General features: G+C 51.7%; 1 long non-coding RNA gene across 3 annotated transcripts in view; it reads left to right on the top strand.

Moving 5' to 3' along the window:
• LOC105853408 overlaps positions 1–20,184 on the top strand; it is an 85,219-nt gene extending 65,035 nt beyond the window's left edge. For all 3 annotated transcript variants that reach the window (XR_001145263.1, XR_001145262.1, XR_001145264.1), the window contains one exon: positions 16,355–20,184. This is a non-coding gene — a long non-coding RNA (uncharacterized LOC105853408). The remainder of the gene's footprint in view (positions 1–16,354) is intronic.
• Positions 20,185–20,563: the final 379 nt, after the last annotated feature.

Raw genomic sequence — 20,563 nt, 5'->3', positions numbered from 1 at the left:
ACTGTGGGGTGTAATTAGGGCAGTGACAGGCGGAATTACTCGGTGTGGCAGCGGTGCCACCTCTCCTGAGGGGAGGGGTGGAGGAGGGGACAGGTGATGGCTGGGAGCTCCTGGACCCTTGCCAGGCGCTGCAGGGTCTTTGGTGGCCAGGGTGACCTGGGAGCTAGTTATCCCTACAGCAGGGAGGGTCTCTTATTTTTGGAAGTCTTTTATGATGGCTGCACGCCCCTCCCAGGCTTTTCTCGCATTCCCACCCCAACAGGGAGTTGGCAGAGGAAAGCCAATTGTGTGGAACAGAGGATGCAGATAAATAATTTCCCAGCCTCCTCCACTCAGGAGGTCCCTGGCTGCTGTACGAGGAGGGGGAGCTGCAGCCCCTGCCTTCCTGCCCAGACCCTGCAGGCTGGTGCTTCTCTGTAGGGCTCCTGCAGTCACCACTGCAAGCCCAGTAGGATGAAACTGTGTCCATGGGGCAGATGGAAATGCCTGATACCCCAAACCTTCTAACTTATAGCACAGTGTGTGTGTGGGGGGGGGGCGTGAGTCATGCACTCTCTCCTCTTTCTTTTCCATTCCGTAGAGGGGCCGCCCTTCCAGCATCCTCAGACCTGCATCCTGCAGCCTCTGCCTGTACACCCCTGAGCCTGGAAACTTACTTCATTTTAGAGAGGCTCTGGAGCCCAACTGTCTGGGTTTAAAGCCTGCTATTTATTACCAGTGCGACCTTGGGTACATTCTGTCACCACTTTGTGCCAGTTTTCCTACCTGTGACACTGAGAATAATAATCGTCCTTATGCTCAGGGCTGTCGTGAGGCTTAAATGAGATACTTGCTGTAAAGGGCTTAGCCCAGTGCCTGGCATCCAGAGAGGCCTCCAGAATGTTCTTTGGGGACAGCCAAGCTGACTTTCCGGGAAGACAGTTCTGTTTTTGTGGGGGAGCTGAAATCTGGCAGTTTTCTATGTTGATCTTAGCTTTGTATCTGAGGGCGATGCTGCTTGGTCACTCACTCGGTAAATGCATGTCAAGTGCCCCTGGGATGCCAGGAGTTGTCTGGGCATGAGATGTGTGTGCAGAGCCTTGCAGATGGAACTCCTGGCCCCAGAAACTGTTGTTCTGTCACTGTCCTCTGGTCACTCTTCTGTAGATGCTCTGGGTAGTGCTGCCCGGTGGGGTGGGGCCAGACCTGGTCACCCCCCAGGTACAAGCTGACCCTCAGAGTGAGTGGGGAGGTGTGAGATGTCCGTGTGGGTGGGACAGCTGGGCCTTAGTCCTGCAGCTTTGTCTTCCAATTGAGAACAGCATGGGAAGGGTGCTTAGCACCCCACACCCCCAGGGACCCAGGCAGCTATAGATGGGCTGTTGGCCATGGATGAGGTCAAAGTTCTCTGTTCCTGGTTCAACTCTGATGCTGGAATGGTTTCGGCTCTGAGTCGACTCAACCCACGGAGCCCAGGATCTTCACTACCCACCATGTGTTATTATTACTTTTTTTTTTTTTGACTCTAACAAGCAGAGTCAGAACCTCTGTTTCCTGGAACTCCTTGTGCTGTTGTTTAGATAAGTTTAAATGAGCTGTGATTAAGCTAATTTTGAGGTAATTAACTTGGGGAAGGAATCCTTCACTTCTTAAAATTCTAAGTGACTGTTCATTATAAGAGGGAGCACTCGCAAAGGAGCCACGCAGCTTTCGGGAGCCCCGCTTAATTAAAACATAAGGAACTCAGCCACAGAGCAAGGGTGTACCGTCATTAATGAAAAATGAATATTCTTTATCTAATTACATAGCATAATTAATCGCAGTCTCTAACCACAGAGGCAGAGGGTGCAGGGACGTCACCGGGAGGCAGGGGCTCCTGTTCCCACAGACCCCAGCGAGGGTTCAGTCCTGGCTCTGGGGTCCTCTTGAGGTCTCCAGGCCCAGGGCTCAGGGAGACCCCTGCCCAAGGCAGGGAAGGGCCAGGCAGGCTGGGGACACCTCACTGCAGTGGCAGCCAGGCCTGTCAGGTCCCCTGCAGGTCTCTTTGGTGGCAGCTTGAACCCTGGGACTTATCATTCACTTGTAGACTCAATAAGTTGACCGAGGGCCTACTGTGTGCTGGATCCTGAGTAAGGTAGTTGAGCTGCCCTTCAGTAGCAGGTGGGCTTGAGTTCTGGCTGCTCCCAGGCTGCAGTGATCTCGGGCAAATTCCTTCACCTCCCATGCCTCAGTTTTCTTACTTGCAAAATGGGATTAACAGCCCTTCTCGCACCGGGGCCCCCGAGCATCAAATGAGTTCATATTCGGGCCTCCCTGGTGGTGCGACGGCTTGAAGCACAACACTGTGAAGCTCCCACAGCCACTGCAGCATAAGTTGGGTCGCTGGCCAGGGACCCACATGGAGCGGCAGACCTCTCCTGACCTGCCCGCTGCTCCCTTCAGCGATGAATTCCAGTGTGTCTTCCTGTTTTGCTCCCCACTCTGTCTCTGGTGAAGCCTCTCACTCCCTGCACCTCTGGCCTGTTCCAGTTCTGTGTGCATAAATAAAATAAATCTTAAAAAAAAAAAACGCGTTAATACTCACACAGCTAAGGGGAGTGTCTGGCCCAGTGCGCTGTACGAGGGGCTCCTTGGGTAAGCAAACAAAAGGGGAAGGAGTCAGGGGAGCACCTGCGCGCAAGTAGCTGGCTTGTAACTCTCTTGGAGCCTGGCTGTGGGTGGAGTTTGGCAGAGGGAGGGGAGGGGGCGCAGCTGCTGGGTGAGGCCCCTTCTCCCCTGCCTCCGCCTGCCTCAAGGCCTTGGTTCTCAAGCGTCTGTGTCTCTGCCTTCCGCCTGTGGACTTCCTGGGCCACCAGCACACTCTTTGGTTTGCCCTCTGAGTGCCCCGAGAACGTCTTCCCTGGCGGGGAGCTCCAGCTATTTGTAGTCAGGTGATGACAGAGGGTGACAGAAGGCATGTGAGAAGGTGTCTCCGTGGAGGTGGTCTCAGCCAACCCACCTCAGCAGAGGCTGAGCCCCGATGCCTGGCCTCTGAGGGGCAGCCAGCGGCCTGCTCCCACTGAAGACCAGGTAACATCCTGTTTTCTCACGCCTCTGGGGACTGTCAGGCCGCCTGGGTCTGGACCCATTCCAGGCTCTCTTGTCCAGCACCCTGAGGCATCGGCATGGCGCCTTGCTTCAGCTTCTGTCCTCAGTGTCGACTCAAGGGGCTCTTCCCAGAGTTCATTTTCTTCCAACTTCCTCTCTTTTCACCTTTCCCTCCTCTCATCTTACTTGAGGGAGCCAGACACAGGGGAAGCTGCTGGGGTGGCTGGGTCCCACCTAGTGTGACTCTTGGGCTCCCTTGGGCTCTCCAGGCCCCACTCTGACTCTTGGTTAACCCAATTGTGGGAGAATTTGTGGGGGGCGGGTGCCTACTACCACAATCCACTGTGAGCCCTGGCTCCAGGCCGTACCTGCCTCCCAGACCAGGCAGAGGAAGGGGTGTTGCATGGGGGGGGCCTGTTGCCAGCGAGGCCACCTGTCTCCAGGCACACTGACTGCTCCCTAATACCCCACTCACTGCTCCTGTGAAGTGACACTGGTGCAGGCCTCGGGGAGTGGCCTTGGGAGTAGGCCATCTCTGGGCTCCCAGGCCACTGCCCTGGGCTTTGCCCACTGGCCCCCACTCCTGCTGGGAAGATGTCTTTGGCCGGGGAGCTGAGCTGATGGAAGGAGACACAGGAGGCTGCCACTGAACATGCAGCTCATATGCAGGTTTCACTCTAAAGAGTTTTGACATTGTCTTGGACAAAGAGGGAGAAGTGGCTCAGGGAGGGACCAGGCGACAGGAGAAAGGAGAGAGAATAGATGACAGCTGTGGAGGAGAGAAGATGGGAGAACTCTGGTGGTGTCCCCAAGAAGCCAATGCTCTCAAAGAATAATTTGCGGAACTCCAGCATTTTGGAAAGGTCTTTGTTCCTCCCTTTCTGAGGGAGCCTTCGCCTTCGCTGGGGGTGGTTCTCTGGGACCACGACTCAGATGGGCCAGGAGGGGCCTGGGGGACGTGCACACTAGTGTCTGTTGTGCAGAAATGATGCCGGGGGGGGGGTGGTGGTGTGCATTTCCATGGCTCCTTGGGTTTTCTCTGCGCAAACAGCCTTGCAGGGACCTGGTGACTTCCTGGCCCAGAGCTTCTGCAGACTGGTCTCTTCCCCCAAGTCACAGCCACTGTCATGCCCCAGTTACTGCAAAAAAAATGCACAAATCTCTCTCTGCAAAACTAATCTGTAGCAAAAGGCATTATTTTGACTGGAGGGTGAATCCTCCTGGGTAACAGAGGTGAGAGACATTGGTCGCTGGTCCCGGGGACTCCAGGGGTCTTCTGAGCCAGTGGCATCCAGAGACTGGAGCTGAAGCAGCCTCTCTGGTTCCCTGTCAGCTCCAGCTTCCCTTTAATTTGATGGTTCTTGAGATAGCAAAGAAGCTCTTAGCTTCCTTCTCACAAGGGTGGGTTTGAATGAAACCAAATCGACTTCTAGCATCATTTCAATCACCCGTCTGAAAGGCTTGATTTAACTCTCTGGTCAGGAAGATGGGATTCAATCAGTGTTCATCCAAAAAAGTACATTCTTCCTAAAAAGTTACTTTGCATGTTATTAAATAATAACAACACTCCCCATCTCCCAAGGGGCCACAGGTTGCATTTTGAGAAGTGGCACATTTATCTTTTTCTTTTTTTTGATCCATTTCATGTCCCTGTTGGCAGGTAGGACAAGTGGCATTTGACTTTCTCCAAGGCAGAAGGAACAGGTGCCGGTCACTAAGGGTCAGACACTAAGGTGACAATAGTGAAACAAGCCCATCGCTCTGGACAGATTGGGGACCTCCACTAGGAGGTACAGTGCTGGCTTAGGAGTCGGCCAGAACAGGGGCCGGATCTGGCGTCTCGCCCCAGATGGGTCACTCTGGCCGCCTGAATCCCAGTTTCCTTTGCTGTCCGTCGGGGGTGAATTGAGTCCCATGGTGAGGGGTTGCAAGGCAAACTGGAGCATGTGCAGTCCCCGGCTCATTGAGATTCTGTTTTGGAAGGACTCAAACGCATCCTCTTACCCTTTGCATGTTAATGTCTGGGACAGAAAAGGGATTACTGACTTGGTGAGTAAGTGGAAATGTCTCCCCACACCCCGAGCTCTTTGTTGACTAGGTCTGTGTCAGGTCCTAGGAAGCTGCATGTTCAGAGTGGTGCTGCTGCGGCTCAGGGATCCAGTCTGAGAGGGCTCAGGCGGGTTCTTGTCTTCTGGGGCCCCCTTCTCTCACCAGCATTTAAATTCTGGCCTCCCTCCAAAGGTCATCTCAGTGCAGCCTCATTGACTCTCCTCTTCTCTCAAATGTGAGTTGAGCCCTTGTTTTGCGCTGTCACTGGGCCAGGCATTGGGGATATGGTTTGGGGGAGTCACGCAGACACTGTCCCTCCTTGTGAGCTGATAGTCTAGCGGGGATGTGGACAGTGAACAATTAGGAAACCAAAAATAATGATGGGCGTGCCAGAGGGCACCGTGGGGAGTGACAGCGATGGACTCTGGCAGAGAGTCGTGATGGTTCTTAACGAAGTGACATTGAGAGGTGATTAGAAGACTGGGAGAAAGTCATTCTGCACAGGGTGAGGAAAAGACTTGTGGGCAGAGGGAAGAACTGTGCTAGGGCCTTGCATCTGAGGAACTTAAAAAAAGGCCCAGTGTTACCAGGTGAGAAAACAATAATAGTAATGAACAGCTCTAAACCAGAGACATTTTATGGGGGTAGAGTGGGGAATGGGATCAGAAACAGTGGGGGGAGGGAAATGCACTGGACTGTGGTGATGGCAGAAAGGTGATTTGGTGATGGGAAGCCCACAGGGATTACAACGGAGATGGCAAAATGCACAAAATGATGTAAAAACAAACTATTAAAAAAAAAAAAAAGGTCCAGTGTTGTGGAACAACAAAAAGAATGACCCACATAGGGGTCTCTGAGAGGTAGGGAGCGGCAGGTTGCATCGCTGGCCTGTGCTTACCCTGCACCCACACCTTTGCCTGTCGTCATCGTGGGTGGAATGTCCTTCCTGTGTCTTGCGTTGGGGCTTGGACACATGGTTTGCTTTGGCTGATTTTTGTCCAGAAGTTTGAAGCCCAGATCTTGAGTGCATTTGTGTATTTCACTTGTTCTCTTGAATCCTGCCATCTCCATGGGAAAAATACATCGAAGCTGACCTGGTGCAAAGACACGTGGAGGGTCAGCCCAAGTCAGCTGAGCCAGCAGGGTTCCAGATGTGTGCCTGGAGGTACGTTCTTGTGCAGCCCACAGGCTTTGGGGTGCTTTGTGATGCCGTTGCAGCTGAATAACACCACCTTGCCAAGAAATCTGAGCTGGAGTCTGAGCACAGCTGGCTGGCATTGACAGGTTTTAACTGGAAGAGGGATATGACCTGACTCACGATGTTAAATCTTCCCGGCTGCCGTGAGGAGGGTGTGGCGCGCACAGGAACAGGAGATGCTTCAAAACCACCTGTCAAGACCCCGAGGCGCTCACATGCTTGGCACAGCAGAGCTGCCCAGGAGTGGGGTGCAGCTTCCCCCAGGCAGAGTGAACCTCCTTTTCCTCTCTTTTCTGAACACTGTCTGGGCCCTGTAACCAGGGGCTTGGTGTAACATTGTTCATTGTTTTTCTACTGGACTGTGGGTTTCTTGAGGTCAGGGCCCCCGCCTAACTCTTCCATGTGTTTCCTTCATCCCTTGACTCTGCCCAGGCCCAGCTCAGATCAGAAGTCAATAAGGGCCCTAAAATGACTTAGCTTTTTCTGCAACTGCTACAAGTTAGATTTTCAATTGAGTGGTTGCTCCAGAACCAGATGCTAGTGACTTCTACCAGGCTACGGGGGGCTTTCTTTAAAACCTAATCAGCAAAAGGGATTTGCTTGAGTGGTTTCCTGGGAGTCCCAGGATGTGGGGCAGCTGTGTGGAGAGCAAGCTCGGGGCCCAGCGGCAAGAGTAAGTCTTGTAAAGACACATGATTTGCTTTGGCTAATGATTTTTGTCATGCAAGACCCTTGTAAGAGGGTGTTGGAAAGACAGCCGGGAGGGCCTATTTATAGACCTTTTCTGAGAAACTGACCTGAGTGATCTGCTGTGGTGGGGGGCCTTTCTGTGGCATGTTTCTTCATAAATTTACCTTCAGAATTCCTAGGGAAAGAGGACTAGATGGCATAGACATGCTGCAGCGTCAAAAAGAAAATCTACTTTCTTTGATTAATGTTGACCACCTTGCTTCTCATGGTTTTTACCCAGGAGGCTCAGAGTATTTAAGCAAAAGTTTTCATAACGTGTATTAGGTCTTTATTCTTAAGAAGCAGGTCCAGAATGGGAAGAGACTCTGAGTCCTCCTGCCTCTGGAAATTGTACAAAAAGATAAAAACTTTAACATGTGAGCTGGTGGAGATCACAGGTAAAAACAGTTCCCAGGTAAAGTGTTTACCTGCTTGTTTCAGAAAGTGACTTATAACCAACTCATTAGTTCAGCTAGTGTCACAGAATTTACTGAATACCTAAGTGATGGGGACAAAGGTACCCACATGCAGGTTCTCTATCAACAGTGTAAAGTATGGGCAGAGGAGAAGATCATTCTTTAGAGCAATTCCTTGGCTGAAGTCAGTTTCTTTAACTAGACTGAGCACGGACTGGGTCTGCTTTATCCTACAGCATGGAACGACCCACATCTAATGCAGTGGCTGGTGCCATATATAGGTGCTCACTAAATTTGTTCTAGAGAGAAATGCACAGAGCTCATGGGTACCCCCCGAAGCATCTTGACAAATGTGTACCCCCTTGCAATCGCCACTTTAATCAAGATCTACAGCACCATTTGCTATGCCATCAAAATAGAATGTGAACCACGTAAGTAAAAATCTTCTAGTAGCCTTGTGAGAAAAGTAAAAAGAAGCAGGTGAGATTCATTTTAATAATATATTTACTTCAATATAGCTCAAATAGTATCACTTCAGTATGTAGTCAATATAAAAGGTTCATTAACAAGATATTTTATGTTCTTTTGCTAAGTCTTAAATAAAAAGCCAGGGTGTATTTACCGTTATAGTACATTTGCGTGCACACCAGCCGTTTTTCAGGTGCTCAGCAGTGCTCTGGCTGGTGGCCCCTGCTTGAGAGCAGAACCAGGCCGTTCCCACCAGCCCAGACAATCCCTGTGCTCTGCCTGCCTCTTTTAGGTGTGCCTGGACCCCAAAGGCGAACACTGCTATGATGGCTATTGCCAGAGATTAGGTTTGCCTGTTCTAGAAATTTATAGAAACTGTATATACTCTTGTGCTTGGTTTCTTTTACTCAACATAATGTTTTTGAGATTCATGTTTTATGGATAAGAAGTTTACTCCTTTTTATTGCTGCATGGTGCCCTATGTACCGGCCATGTTTATTTACCCACCTTTAGACTGAGGGTTCAGGATGGCAGGATGATAATAGTTTGGGAGGAATTTCTTGGGAGAGTGTCTCGGAAAAGGGGGCTCTTAAGTCAGACCGAGTGGGACACTTAGAGTTTTGACAGGTGGAAAGGGAGGCTGGGGAGGCGGCCCATGGGGAGGCGGCCCATGGGGAGGCGGCCCATGGGGAGGCGGCCCATGGGGAGGCAATGTCTGGAGCAAAGGCCTGGCAGTGGGTGGCCAGGGCTGGTTGGGAAGTAACACGGCTGGGGGCCAGCTCCACTCTGTGTCCCTCTATCTAGCCCAGCCTCACATCCTCCAGCCAGGAAGTTTCCTGTCACTTCTTAGCCCTCATCCTTTCCATGACTTCGCTTCCTCCCGGCCAACCCCCATGTTAATGTTCGTCCACCACAGCCTCTCCCTACCAGCGGCTGCATCTACAGGACCCATCCATCAGCCCTGAGCTTGCCTCCCTTGAAGAGGTGTGCCGGGCTGGGGAGGCTGTTCATCACAGCTTCCCAGTGCAGGGGCTCCCCCGCGCCCCCCGAAATGTTAGGGCAGAGCTAACACAGACATCTCAGAGGCACCCTGCCCTGCAGGGGAGGGACCCCAGTAGTCTCTGATCTTGGGAAATGGCCTGGGCCTTTCTTTGTTCAAGTAATGATGTCTTTGTAACAGCCAAACTACGCAACCTGGTAGGGAGAAGCAATAGGTCACACCATCAGATCTATTGAAAATTCATCTTCAATCAATCATGTTGATATATTGGGAGCTGAGCTGGAGGCCTGAATATATCCGACCTCATTTGCTTCTTGCACCAACACTACAGCCCGGAATAGCTATTCCCACTGCTGGGATTGGGACCTGTGCCTTGCTCAGGGCTCTGGCACCGCAGCGGCTGGAGCCCAGGTCTCCCGGGACCGCACGAGGCCAAGCTGCCAGTGGGTGCCAGGCCCAGGAGTGGCTTCCTGGCGCGGTGCCTCGTTTCTCTCTGACCTTCCTCCCTTTCTTGTCCCCCCCTTGCCCCTCGCTTCCCCAGTGAATGGCTTATTTCTTTAAACTTCGAGAAGGCAAAAAGGAAAAAGGGAGATGGTGAAATAAATTTATTGCCATGTTAGAAACATTGGATTGAAGAATTGATCCCTACGGCTAAGTAATTTCCTTCTTTCGTGCAAAATATAAATAAATCCGTATGGCTTATGCTGAGTGATGAGCCCAGGCCGCTGGCTGCATTTCACGACATGAAATGCCCTTCAGAGTCTCCGGCTTCCTCTCCTTGACCCCATCAACGAGCTGTTCTAAATAGCCCTGTGTTCTCCCCGAAGGGGGATGCTGGCAGCTCCTGGGTCTTGCCCGCCACAGTGAGGCAGACTTGGGGGCGCTCGCAGAGGCTGACCCTCGCAGGTGTGGCCCAGAACTGCTGATTTTCAGAACCATAAATAGACCTACTTAATTATTCTTCTTCTTTTCTGTAGGCTAAAGGGGAGGGGGCGGGAAAGGAGGAGGGCTGGTGTCTCAAGTGTGTGATTATATAACACGGATCGCTCCTCTTCCCTAAAGTTTTCATCTAATTTCTGCGAAGAGATGGCCGGTGTGGTGTGTCCTAAATTAATCAAAGAATGGAGCAGGGTGGCGTGGGGGAAGCTCTAGCCATCCGGCTCTCATCGTGGGTTAATTATAGCACGTTTCCCTGGGGGAGCCCTACACTAGCTTGTACCTAGTCTTAGGTAAGAACCTGCAGAGAAAGAGGGAGTATAGGCTGGCAGGCATGCTCCCCTGGGCCGGCATGGAGACAGAGGGGGGTCTCTGTACCCTGCTGCTGTCTGGGGGGGCCGGTTTTCTGGACTTGGGGTTTCAGGAAGCCTTTTCTAAGGCACAGCAGATTTCCAAGAGACAGATGGCCTGGCTGTGCTGGGTGGTTTTTCCACCTTTGAAGGGCACAGGAGTACAGACAGACAAACTCCAAGGGTTAGGAGCTCCTTGGGGCTGGTGGGGTTGCTTTGGGTACAGGATTGCCACGAAAGGAGGGAAGGACTTTCCAGAGCAAATGTTGGGGGCAAGCTGGGTATAGGATCCCTACTTAGCCTTGGTTTAGACCTTGATATAATGTCCCTGTAACAGCCCCTGCCCTTCCGTATGTCTGCGCCTCACAGACGCGCTATCATCCAACTCCTGTCAGCCCTTGTCTTGAGCTTGCTGTGTCCCAGAACTGAGGGCCCCAGCGGGCACAGAGCTGACTGGGAGCTGGCTGTCGTAAGCCCCACTGCCGGTCCCCTAGCACCACACCTCTTCCCACGCTTGAGACTTCTTCCAGGTTTTGAGCATATTCTCAGCAGAGAATCTGAAACTTTTCCCAGCTTCCCTGTTGCAGCAGAGGCTTGAGGCCAACCCAGCGCCTCATCCTGGCCTCTGATTAGGAGTGAAGAGCAGGGACCGAGCGCCTCCTCTCCAGCAGGAAGGCAGCCACAGTGGCAGCTGGGAGGTGGGGCGGTGGGTTCCAGCTTCAGAATCTGGAAAATATGAAGGAAGGAGCCGTGGCCCTGTGGAGAGGTCGGCAGTAGGACTCTTACCCATGCCAGGGATGAAGTGTGATAGTCGGGGGTCAGCGGAGCGCCACTGTGGAGGCGGCCCTGGGGCCAGCTTTGTGCCCACCACGTGCGTCCCTGGAGACATGGCTGGGGTGCTGTTGGGACCGTGGAGTGGTAGTGGGGAACTTCTTTTGACTTTAAGGGACGGCAGAAGACAGGAGCTCCGTTCCTAGTTTTCTGCAGGCAAAAAATCCAAAAACAACAGTGAACCACAAAACCCACCAAAAGTAGAAATCATGTAATTCTGTTGAAGAAACCTTTTTCTTCCAGCTGCAGGTTCTCAGATCCCCAAAGGCCTGGTCCACAAGTGGTTGCAGGTTGCCAGTGGCAGCTTCAGCCAAATTCTCCACCTGGTCATGCTCTTGTGGGCAAGGCTCAGGGGACCCCCACTTCTTGCTGCTTTGAAACTCACCCGGTACAGTCCCTACTGGACACAGATGAGCTGTCCCTCATGGTGTGTGTGTATGTGGGGTGTCTGGGTCATAGCTCAATTAAGTCTCTGGCTAGTAAACACAGATGGACTAGGGTTTCCCATTGTTCTTCCAATAAAGTCCAAACTTTATATGACTCATAAGACCCTTACAGGTTTGTCCACCAATTACCTCTTTAGTCTCAAGTCTGGCTTCAGCTTGCTTTCTTGCTATATGGTCTGTCTCATAGGTCCCCAGAAGTAGCTAGGATTTGTTTTGTATTCTTCACATATATATTTCCTGCTGCCTAGAATATTCTTCTTATCCTCTCATTGGCTATGAAGGACTTTTATCATCCTTAACCTCTGCACAAAATACAGTTTGTCTTTCTGACCCCAATTCTCTGATTGTATTTTTAAACAAGATTTTATTTATTTACGCATACAGAATTGGGGTGCAGGCCAGAGGTGCAGGGGCAATGAGAGAATTCACCAGAGACAGAGTGGGGAGCAGAACAGGCAGACTGACAAAATACACTGTAGAGGGGAGCTGTGGGCTGGTCAGGCGAAGTCTGCCACACTGGGGATTGAACTCACATTGAGGCAGCTGTGGTCAGCTTGCAGCACTGTACTTTAACCAGCTGCACCACCAGGAAGGGCCCGCTCTGATTGTATTTTAACCATCATAGAGAGGAACAGGTCTATCACCTCCTTTGGTGTCGACATTATACCTTTATTGATGTAGTCTCTGAGCAATAAATTGCATTTGATAGTTGGTTCATGGCATTGACTTGTCTGCCCTGATCGCTTTCTAACACCTGGAGCTGGCCCCTTTCTCAAGGGCTATTAAATTAATAGCATCTAGTCTCTGGAAGCAGCTGGGACTGGCTTCAAGGCTGGTCCCATCTCTCAGGCCTTTTGGCCCTCAAATGCAAAGCTGTTCTTCCGTGCTTCTGGTGGCTTACTCCAGCTTTTCTTGTGAACATAATTGAAATTTCAGAGTCAACAGTTTTTAAAATGATTTTTTTTTTATCTTTGGATGGTGGTGGGAGTCACAGAAATGTCTTCAGAATATTCCCAAAGTTTATTGTAGAAGGAAGTCTGCTTCCTTCCCACCTCCTGACAGACATTTGCTAAGCCCCTACTGTGTGCTGGTCCTGGGCTCAGGCCTGGAGGAGCTGAGTGGGAGGGGAGGGTGGTGGAGGCCCCTGCGCTCCTTGTGGTGGGGTAGGGTGGTTGGCAGGGCTCAGGCAAGCATGGAGTTTTCACCTCAAAGCCAAGGTAGCCGCGATAAATGCCGGGGGAGCAGAGAAGCATGATGTGGGGAGAAATGTGGCTCCTGGCATTGTTTGGGATGTCACTGCTCTGAGCGTGGAGGTCACACACGTAGAGTGTTTTCCAAAGTGGAGACAGGGCAATGGCTTTGTGAGACTTTAGTCTGGCCTCTGCCTTCTCATTGGGCCTGAGCTCTTCTGGCTTCTCTGACCTCGCTGGGGGGTCGCCCCTGCTGGTGCCAGGTCTCCCGGGAGTGATTATCCCCACCCACCCTGCCACCTTTTTTGATTGACTCTGGCCCTGGGGAGAAAGCCCTTTCTTGAGGCTCTGGAGCTGTTGGGGTCCAAGGGGGGGGCAGCTGCTCCTCTGGGCCTGCTTTGGAAACAGAACACATGGGCTCAAATCTGCCTCCTCCATATTTCTGGCAACACTCAAGCCTCAGTTTCTCTATTTGGAACACAAGGTTAATCATAGTGCCAACTTCATTGGATGGTTGTAGGGGTAATTAAGTAAGTCAGACAAGAGCAACATACCTAGAAGGTGTCTGGCATGTGAGAAGCAATCGATAAGTCTTAGCTATTATTATTGTTATTGATGAAGCAGAAAGTCCGACTGCTAATAGCGGGTGGAATGGAGAACAGGCTGGGTGAGAGAAGTCAATAGCGTTTGAATAATTCAGGGCAACTTAATGAAGTGAACATCTATGGTCTCTTCTGCATGCCAGGACTTGTCCTGGGCGCTGCAGAGTCAGACCTGGTCCTTGTCCTGCCGGGCTCAGACAAAGGGTGTGGAGACAGACCTGGATGGGGCGGGGGGTGACCACACGGGCACTGATGCAACAGGTGCATGTGTAGGTCACTGCAAGGTCAGAGGCAGGAGCTGTGTGAGAGTCTGGAACAGTGGGGAGTCAGAAAAGCCTTCACGGTTGTGCTAATACTTGAATTGGGTTTTCAGGTGAATAGAAATTTTCTAGATAGATGGGATGCCAGCAGATTGTTCTAGTAAGCACATTATCAGACCTCCAGGCATTGTGCCTAATGCTTTACCTACGTCATTTTCAGTCATCTCTACAGTCCTGTCAAGTGGGCGTTTCCGCTATCAATCTGTAGTGGCAGCAACAGAAAGGGAGGGGAGTGCCCTGAGGTTATAGACTCATTGGCAGAATTTGGATTCAAACCCGGCCCTTTGGCTGTGATATGGTAACTGAGGCGCCTCAGCTGATGGAGCAGCGGGAATCTGAGTGTGGAAGGGCCTGGTGCCTGTAGATGAGGAGCTGTGTGGACTGGAGGGAGGGCCGGTCGGGGCACAGAGTTGCCATGCTGTCCCAGGGGACTGGACTCTGCTCTAGGCCAGGGGAGTCGTGCAAAGGGCTGCAAGGCGGTCAGATCTGTGTCTTAGGTAGCTTCCCTTGGCTTCATATAGGGTGTGATGGGAGGCTGAAGGGAGGGAGGGGGCTTGGGGAAGATGGGAGGAGAGAAGATGGAGAGGGAAAGATGACGGGGTGGTAGCACCTCAAAAGACCAATTCCAGCAAAGTGAAGGAGAGTGAGAAACATGTGGCTTTGCAAAAAAAAGGAGACTTAAAAAAACATAGGGGTCTCAGTGTGCCGTAAGACCAAATTCCAAATCCCATTCTAGGGGACCTACGGGTGTGTCAACCAGAGAGAAGCAGCTCAGCAGGACAGAGCAAACGTGCCGGACTCCAGAGGCCAGTGAGGGCTTTGCAGGGAGTCAATTTCGGGTTTCCCTGGACTCATTCTGTTTACCTCTGTTCCTATTGGCTTTGTGTTTTTCTCTGTAGCCAGATTCCTTTGCTTCTCTGGTCCACAGGGTGGCTGGAAAGCCCCTTTCCACAATCCTAAGCTCAGGTCCCTGACATGGTTGGTGCCTTCTCTTCCCTCCCCCACCTCTCCACCCATCACATTTCCCACCATCATGGAGGGGGCTGATGGGTCTGGCTTTGGACGGATGTCCACCTCTGCCCCCATCAACAGTGGTCATGAGGCTGGCCCCTTGCTCTAACCATGTGGCAGGAGAAGGGGGAGATTTCTGGGGACAGGGGACCAGGCAGAGAACCTAACAGGGTGACACACCCTTGTATGAGCTTCTCTGTCCTCTCTCTGCCCAAGTTTAGGGAGATGTATTCACCAAATGCAGCGATGACGGACGAGGGAGTGTCTGTTCCTTGAAGATCTGTCCCCACAGGGGTGTGTTTGCTCCTCATTCTAGACCCACACGAGGCCTGGTTTCCCAGTTACTTTCCAGAGTGGAGACACTTCTAATGTTGGAACACCAAGACTGCTGTCCTCCTGGAGCAGGGGGCTCCGGCTTGGGGGGAGGCCCTCGCTGCTGGCTCTGACTTCTGTGCCCATGGACTCTCCAGGGTGTGAGGTTGTGATGCTAATTGACTTTAAGGAGTGGGCTCGAAATTGGAATTTCTGGGCCTCCAGGTCCCTGGTGGCAGCATCTGATGCTCATTAAACCACAGGTAGATGAATGGGCTGGTGGATGCTGACTGTGCAACGTCAAGGAGCAACTGGGATTCCTGCTCCGCAGGTGCTGACAATACACAGGGCAGAATCACTGGCATGAGGCACTGAAGGGGACTCACCCAGGTGGGCCTGAATCGCAAGCTCAATCTCTCTCTCACTTGAATGCACACTCACACTCACTCCTGGGAACTAAAAATAAGGATCCGGGTTCTTGTTTCTCTCCAGTTCCTCACTAGCTGTGCGACCTTGGGCAACTCCAACTCTCTGGGGTTCAGCTCCTGTAACAACAAGAGGTGTGCACGGAGGGTTTCAGAGCCTCGTAGCTGAGGGCATCCCCCTAGGCACTGATGCCAGACATCAGAGGGTCCTGTGTAGGGAATTCAGTGGGTGGGAAGGCTGTATGACATCATCAGTGCTTGGATATGAGAGCTGCAAACTCCATCTGCTTTGGGGGATCACCTCCCCCCACCCTGAAGTCTTCACTGGCTATGTTGGGCTGCCAGGATGGCGGTCCCAGATCCAGTCTTGTCTCTCCTTCAAGGCTCCTTCCTGGGGAAGCTCTCTGCCACCGTCAGCTCCACTCTGCGGGTGCCGCAGTGGGCAGCTCCTTCCGGGGCCTTCTTCCGGTGCCTGACTCTGCTCTATTGCACCTTCGTGTTCCCCTGAACTCTCCAGTGCAAGCAGAGTGAAGTGGAGGAGACCCTTTCTCTTGCTTTGTCCCCATGCTAGATCGGGCCATGTGGGCATCAGAGTTGCTCAGCTGGCACCCAAAGGCCTTCAATCATTACCACAGCAGTTCCTTAATCTTCTGGGCCCAAACTCTTAGCTCACCAGTCTGAGCAGGGCCTCGGCGCCACCTCGCCCTACCCCCAATTGCCCTCATTTCAAAGTCCTTTCAACTCTGGGAAACCCCAGTAGCTTCCAAGCACCTCATCCTACAGGAGGGAGAGAGCAAGGCCCCTGAACTACCCCACTGCCGGGAGCGCCAATATCCTGCTCCAGGCCTGCAGGGTTTCTGCAGTCTTCTCCATTTGATTTCTATTTGAGTGTTTGTGTCAATCAAAATTAACCAGCGTTTATCGAGTACTTATTGTGTAACAGCATGGAGGAAATTGATCTTTTCTGAAGAAAAAGTTTTCTGTTCTCTGATTTTTGTCTTCTAGATTCCTCAGCCTTTTGGAAGGGATGCCTTGAATTATTCAACCTGCAGCACAGATCTCCGGAGAACATCGCCTCGCGGCTACTTTAATCACTAGAAAGGTTCAGAGTCAGTTATAATCAAGCCGGAGTCAATGTGGAAATGCTCATCTTGGCTTGGAAACAAGATCAAAAGGAGGACCAAGGTGGAGCTCAGATCTGAGAAGAGAGATGGGTGCTGGTTTCCAGAGGCTTGTGGGTCCCCCTGTTTCCAAAGGCAACTGCAGGCCGCAGCTCCAGGCCCTGCAGGGCATGTCATTGCATAACTCTCTGACCTTTTCTAATGTCATCAAGGGCCTGTGACAGCTCTCTGCCAATTCAGGGACAGACTGACCAAGGCTAGGGGGAAGACTGTGACCTTTAAGAATGTGTGGGAAGGAGCTAGCGGTGACGCTGGGGAGAGCTAACCCAGGCTGACCTGCGATTGGCACAGGCAGGCGTTGGGGGCTTGAGGGTGTGGAGGGCTGGCTGGGGCATCTGTGGACACAACCAGAGTGGAAAGCAGCCTAGGGGCGAGGGCAGTGGCCAGGGCTTGTCCAGGGGTGGGTCATTCTCCTCAGCTGGGTCCCTATGGAGTCCTGAGAAATTGATGGGCATTGAGGCTGAAATGGAAACAAGGAGGGGTTTTCGGGTGTAGCTTATGTCCTCTGTGTCAGGTAGTTGGCACAAAAGGGTGGGGGGACTGCATGCAGCTTAGCATGGGGGCTTCAGCTAACACAGTGCGTTCCCTGCATTACATGAGGGTTTGGTGCTCTCTCAGAGAACAGTGTGTTGAGGGCCAGAGGTCCCACTGATAGCTTGGGGGGACAGGCACACCCCCTTCCCCTGAAACAGTAACAGGACATGGGTGCAGCTGAGCTGACTGCACTCCTCCAAGGATGGAGCTGCATGGGGGGCATGAACACACCCCCCCACCCCCCGCTTAAAGAGGAAAGATGCTCAGGGAGGACTCCAGGAGCCCACCCAGGGTGTATGGCCTGCTCCTCCTTCCCACACCCTTGTCCTGCAGGCGATGGCATGGAGCATGGGTGAGGGCTTCTGTGAAATGGAAGGTCGCCTGATTCTGTCTCTCCCCTGCCTCAGGTGGGCAGCGCTGGGGAGGTCTCGTGGGGATTTACCTGCTCAGCCTGGAGCCAGGCTTTGGGACCCATGCTCTCTCTCAGCTGCTGGGCCTCTTGCTCTTTCTCTGGCCAGGACTAGGGGGGCTCGAGTGGTGTCTTACCTCTGAGGAGTGAGGTCAGAGAAAGCCCTGGGCAGGGATGGCCCTGCCAGCCCAGTTGCTCTCTGGCCCAGCCCAGCCCACTTGCATGGGCTTGCACCAGGCTAGCCAAGAGGACAGTGCTGGCTGGGCACTGGCAGGCACTTTTCCCTCCTCTTCGGAGTGGGCTGGGTCAAGGAGGGCTTGGAAATTCTGGAGCTGGCTCAGATGCTGTCCTAGCAATTGAGTCACCACAGCCTCCTCCTTGCATGGCTCAGACCAGAGATAGTGGGGGGTCTGAAGCTTCTGGGTCTTGGGGAGCAGGGTCCTCGGGCCCTGCATTGGAGCCCTCCATGATGGATATGGATGTCACCACAGGGGTGTGGGCTGTTCCTTCAGCTCTGTGGGTGGCAGAGGCCTTGGTGACAGTTATCCCTGGTGGGACCAGGACACAAAGATGGGGGGCTATGACAGACATTAAGGTGGCAGCTGGGTGTTTGTGGGGACACGTGTGTCATGCACACATGAGCAGGTTGCTGGGGTCAAGTCTTAGCCATGTGACCTCGCCCTCTAAGGACCTCAGTTTCTCCACCTGTGAAGTGGACAGAGGGTCATGGTGATGGGTGCAGCAGAGCTGGGGCACCAGGCTGGCACAGGGAACACTCGGAACCAGTCTTCATGCCTGGCTGTGTCTCCGTGTCCTCGCAGAGACTCAAAGGGCTGGTAGTGTCACACAGGCTGCCGTGGCTGGGACTGCAGGCACCCACATACCCCACAGCTCACCCCGAGGGCGCTTGGGGGCACTAGGAAAACACTGTTTAATTTTTTTCCTTTTGCGCAGCAGCGAAGCCACACGAATGGATGGGACTTGCCCTCAGCTTCCCCATTTCAGTGGAATCAGCAAAAAGCTGATTACAGCCTATTATACACATGAGCTGCGCAAGTGAGAATGTGGGCTGCACAGGGGGTGCTCTTATGTTTCTCCATCCTGGGGGCTTTTGGTCATTTGGTGGGGTTCCTTCTGGACCTACTGCTATGTGTATGGAAATACAGCTCATATAGATACACACTGTTTACGCTGCCCTTCCCCCTCTCTCCCTCCCCTCCCTCTCTCATTCTCTGTCTCACACACACACACAACAGCAGCGTGCACAGACACTGCCATTGACATGACACAGCCTGGCGATCCCCCACCCCAGTTATCTGGGGCCGCACACACACACACACACACACACACACACACAATTCCTCCTTCCCCCCTTCTTCCAGGGGGAGAACCCCACCATACACATGTACACATGTGTGTAAATGTTATTGACATGGCTTAGCAATCTACTGCCCCCTCCCATTATTCTTGTGCTAAGCACATCTTATTATGTAAAAACGCCACCCCCCACCATCTTTGCGGTTCCCAGAAGATTTAGGAAATTAAATGAGACAAAAACTATTCTAATAGTCCCAAGGGACACTTTAAGAAAGGAAGTGCTTTTCGAAAAGCCTTCAAAAAATTATTTTCCCTGGTTAAACATTAATATAGCGTTAAGAAAAAAAAAATCAAAAACGGCATCATCTCACCTCCCAGCCATCATCACTGTTAACAGTTTGGTGCAGGGTTGTTCTTTCTAATCTTGTATCTGTGCCCACAGTGTGTGTGTGAGGCTCTGTGTATTTAAACCACACCGGAAACACAGTTTAACATTTTCCCTTTGCTTTTCCTAGTTTATATTGTTTCACAGCTATTTCTTTCATTGATATATAACTATGGGCCTAGACACAGAGTTGCCAGGACCATAAGGCCTGGCTTTCCCAAACGGGAAATGCAATAAAAAGTTTGGAGACCAACCTGACTCTCCAGGTATTTAGAGACATGACCAATTGTTTGTGCATAATATTTAATGTACAGATTTAATTATACAGATTATCTATAACTTCTATTGATGTGCGATAGCGCGGTAACATTGTGACAAGTCTCAAGGTGCACCATGGAGCCCCACTTGGCAGGTCAAGCCACGGTTCCACAGATAATGTAAAACGACGCCACAGATAATGTAAAGCCACGTAGAACAGGAAATTTAGACTGATTTGGCTTTTCACTTTTATATTCCCTCCCTACTGCATCTTTGACCCTGGTGCTTTCTCTAGCCTCAGAGCCGCCTGGTGACCCCCCACCCTGGCTGCCTGGGGTCCCTCATTTTTATTGTGTGCAACTGGTTGGAGATTGAGATGCTACAGTTTAAAAAGCTGTGTACAATGTTGTCGCTGGAAATTGTCTTCTATTTGCATTGCATTAGGGATGCCTTTCCCCTTGAGCCCGCGCTCTGTGTTGGTGATCTCTGCAACGCAACTGCTATCTGCATGGCTTTTAGAAGTGATCTTTAAAGCCTTGTTTACACTGTCAGCCAACACAGCCATTGCGAGGTTGTAACCTCCACAATAGTCACAAATCCCGGCCACATTTCTATGCCTCCTTTTTGCTAATTCTGGCAGGTCACCTCTTTGTACATCCCAAACTAGTATTGATTGAGGTCGGGAGGGCTAATGTGATTTCCCCAAAGAGTACTTTATTGTTTAAAATAAAGTGAAAGCGAGTGTGCTTAATGGGAGAGTCTCTGTAAGTACTTGAATTTCAAGACATTTTCCCTTTTCTAAAGGATAATTGTAGGAAAATTCTCGTACCTGGACGTGTGATTTTGTTTGAAGACAAGATTAATGGAAGTGTGGTTTTCCATCTTTTGACCAGGCCCTCATTTATTTAATTATTCTCCTGTTGTTGGCTAGTTTAATTGTTTTTGGCTATTATGAGTAACAAGTCACAGTCCTGTCTTTGTATCTCTGGATGTTGTTGGTTACATCCACAGGACAGAGTCAAATGGATGTTTTTAAGGGTCTTGACATGCTGTGCCAAATAAGGAGCTTTCAGATGTGGTGGTGGTGGTGGTGGTGGGGCGCCCTATCTCTGCCATTCAGCGGGCTCGAG

This window comes from Condylura cristata, unplaced genomic scaffold, assembly GCF_000260355.1.
Source record: "Condylura cristata isolate star-nosed mole 26May11 unplaced genomic scaffold, ConCri1.0 scaffold00008, whole genome shotgun sequence".
NCBI classification, from domain to species: Eukaryota; Metazoa; Chordata; class Mammalia; order Eulipotyphla; family Talpidae; genus Condylura; species Condylura cristata.
This window is presented reverse-complemented; position numbering and strand designations above follow the sequence as displayed.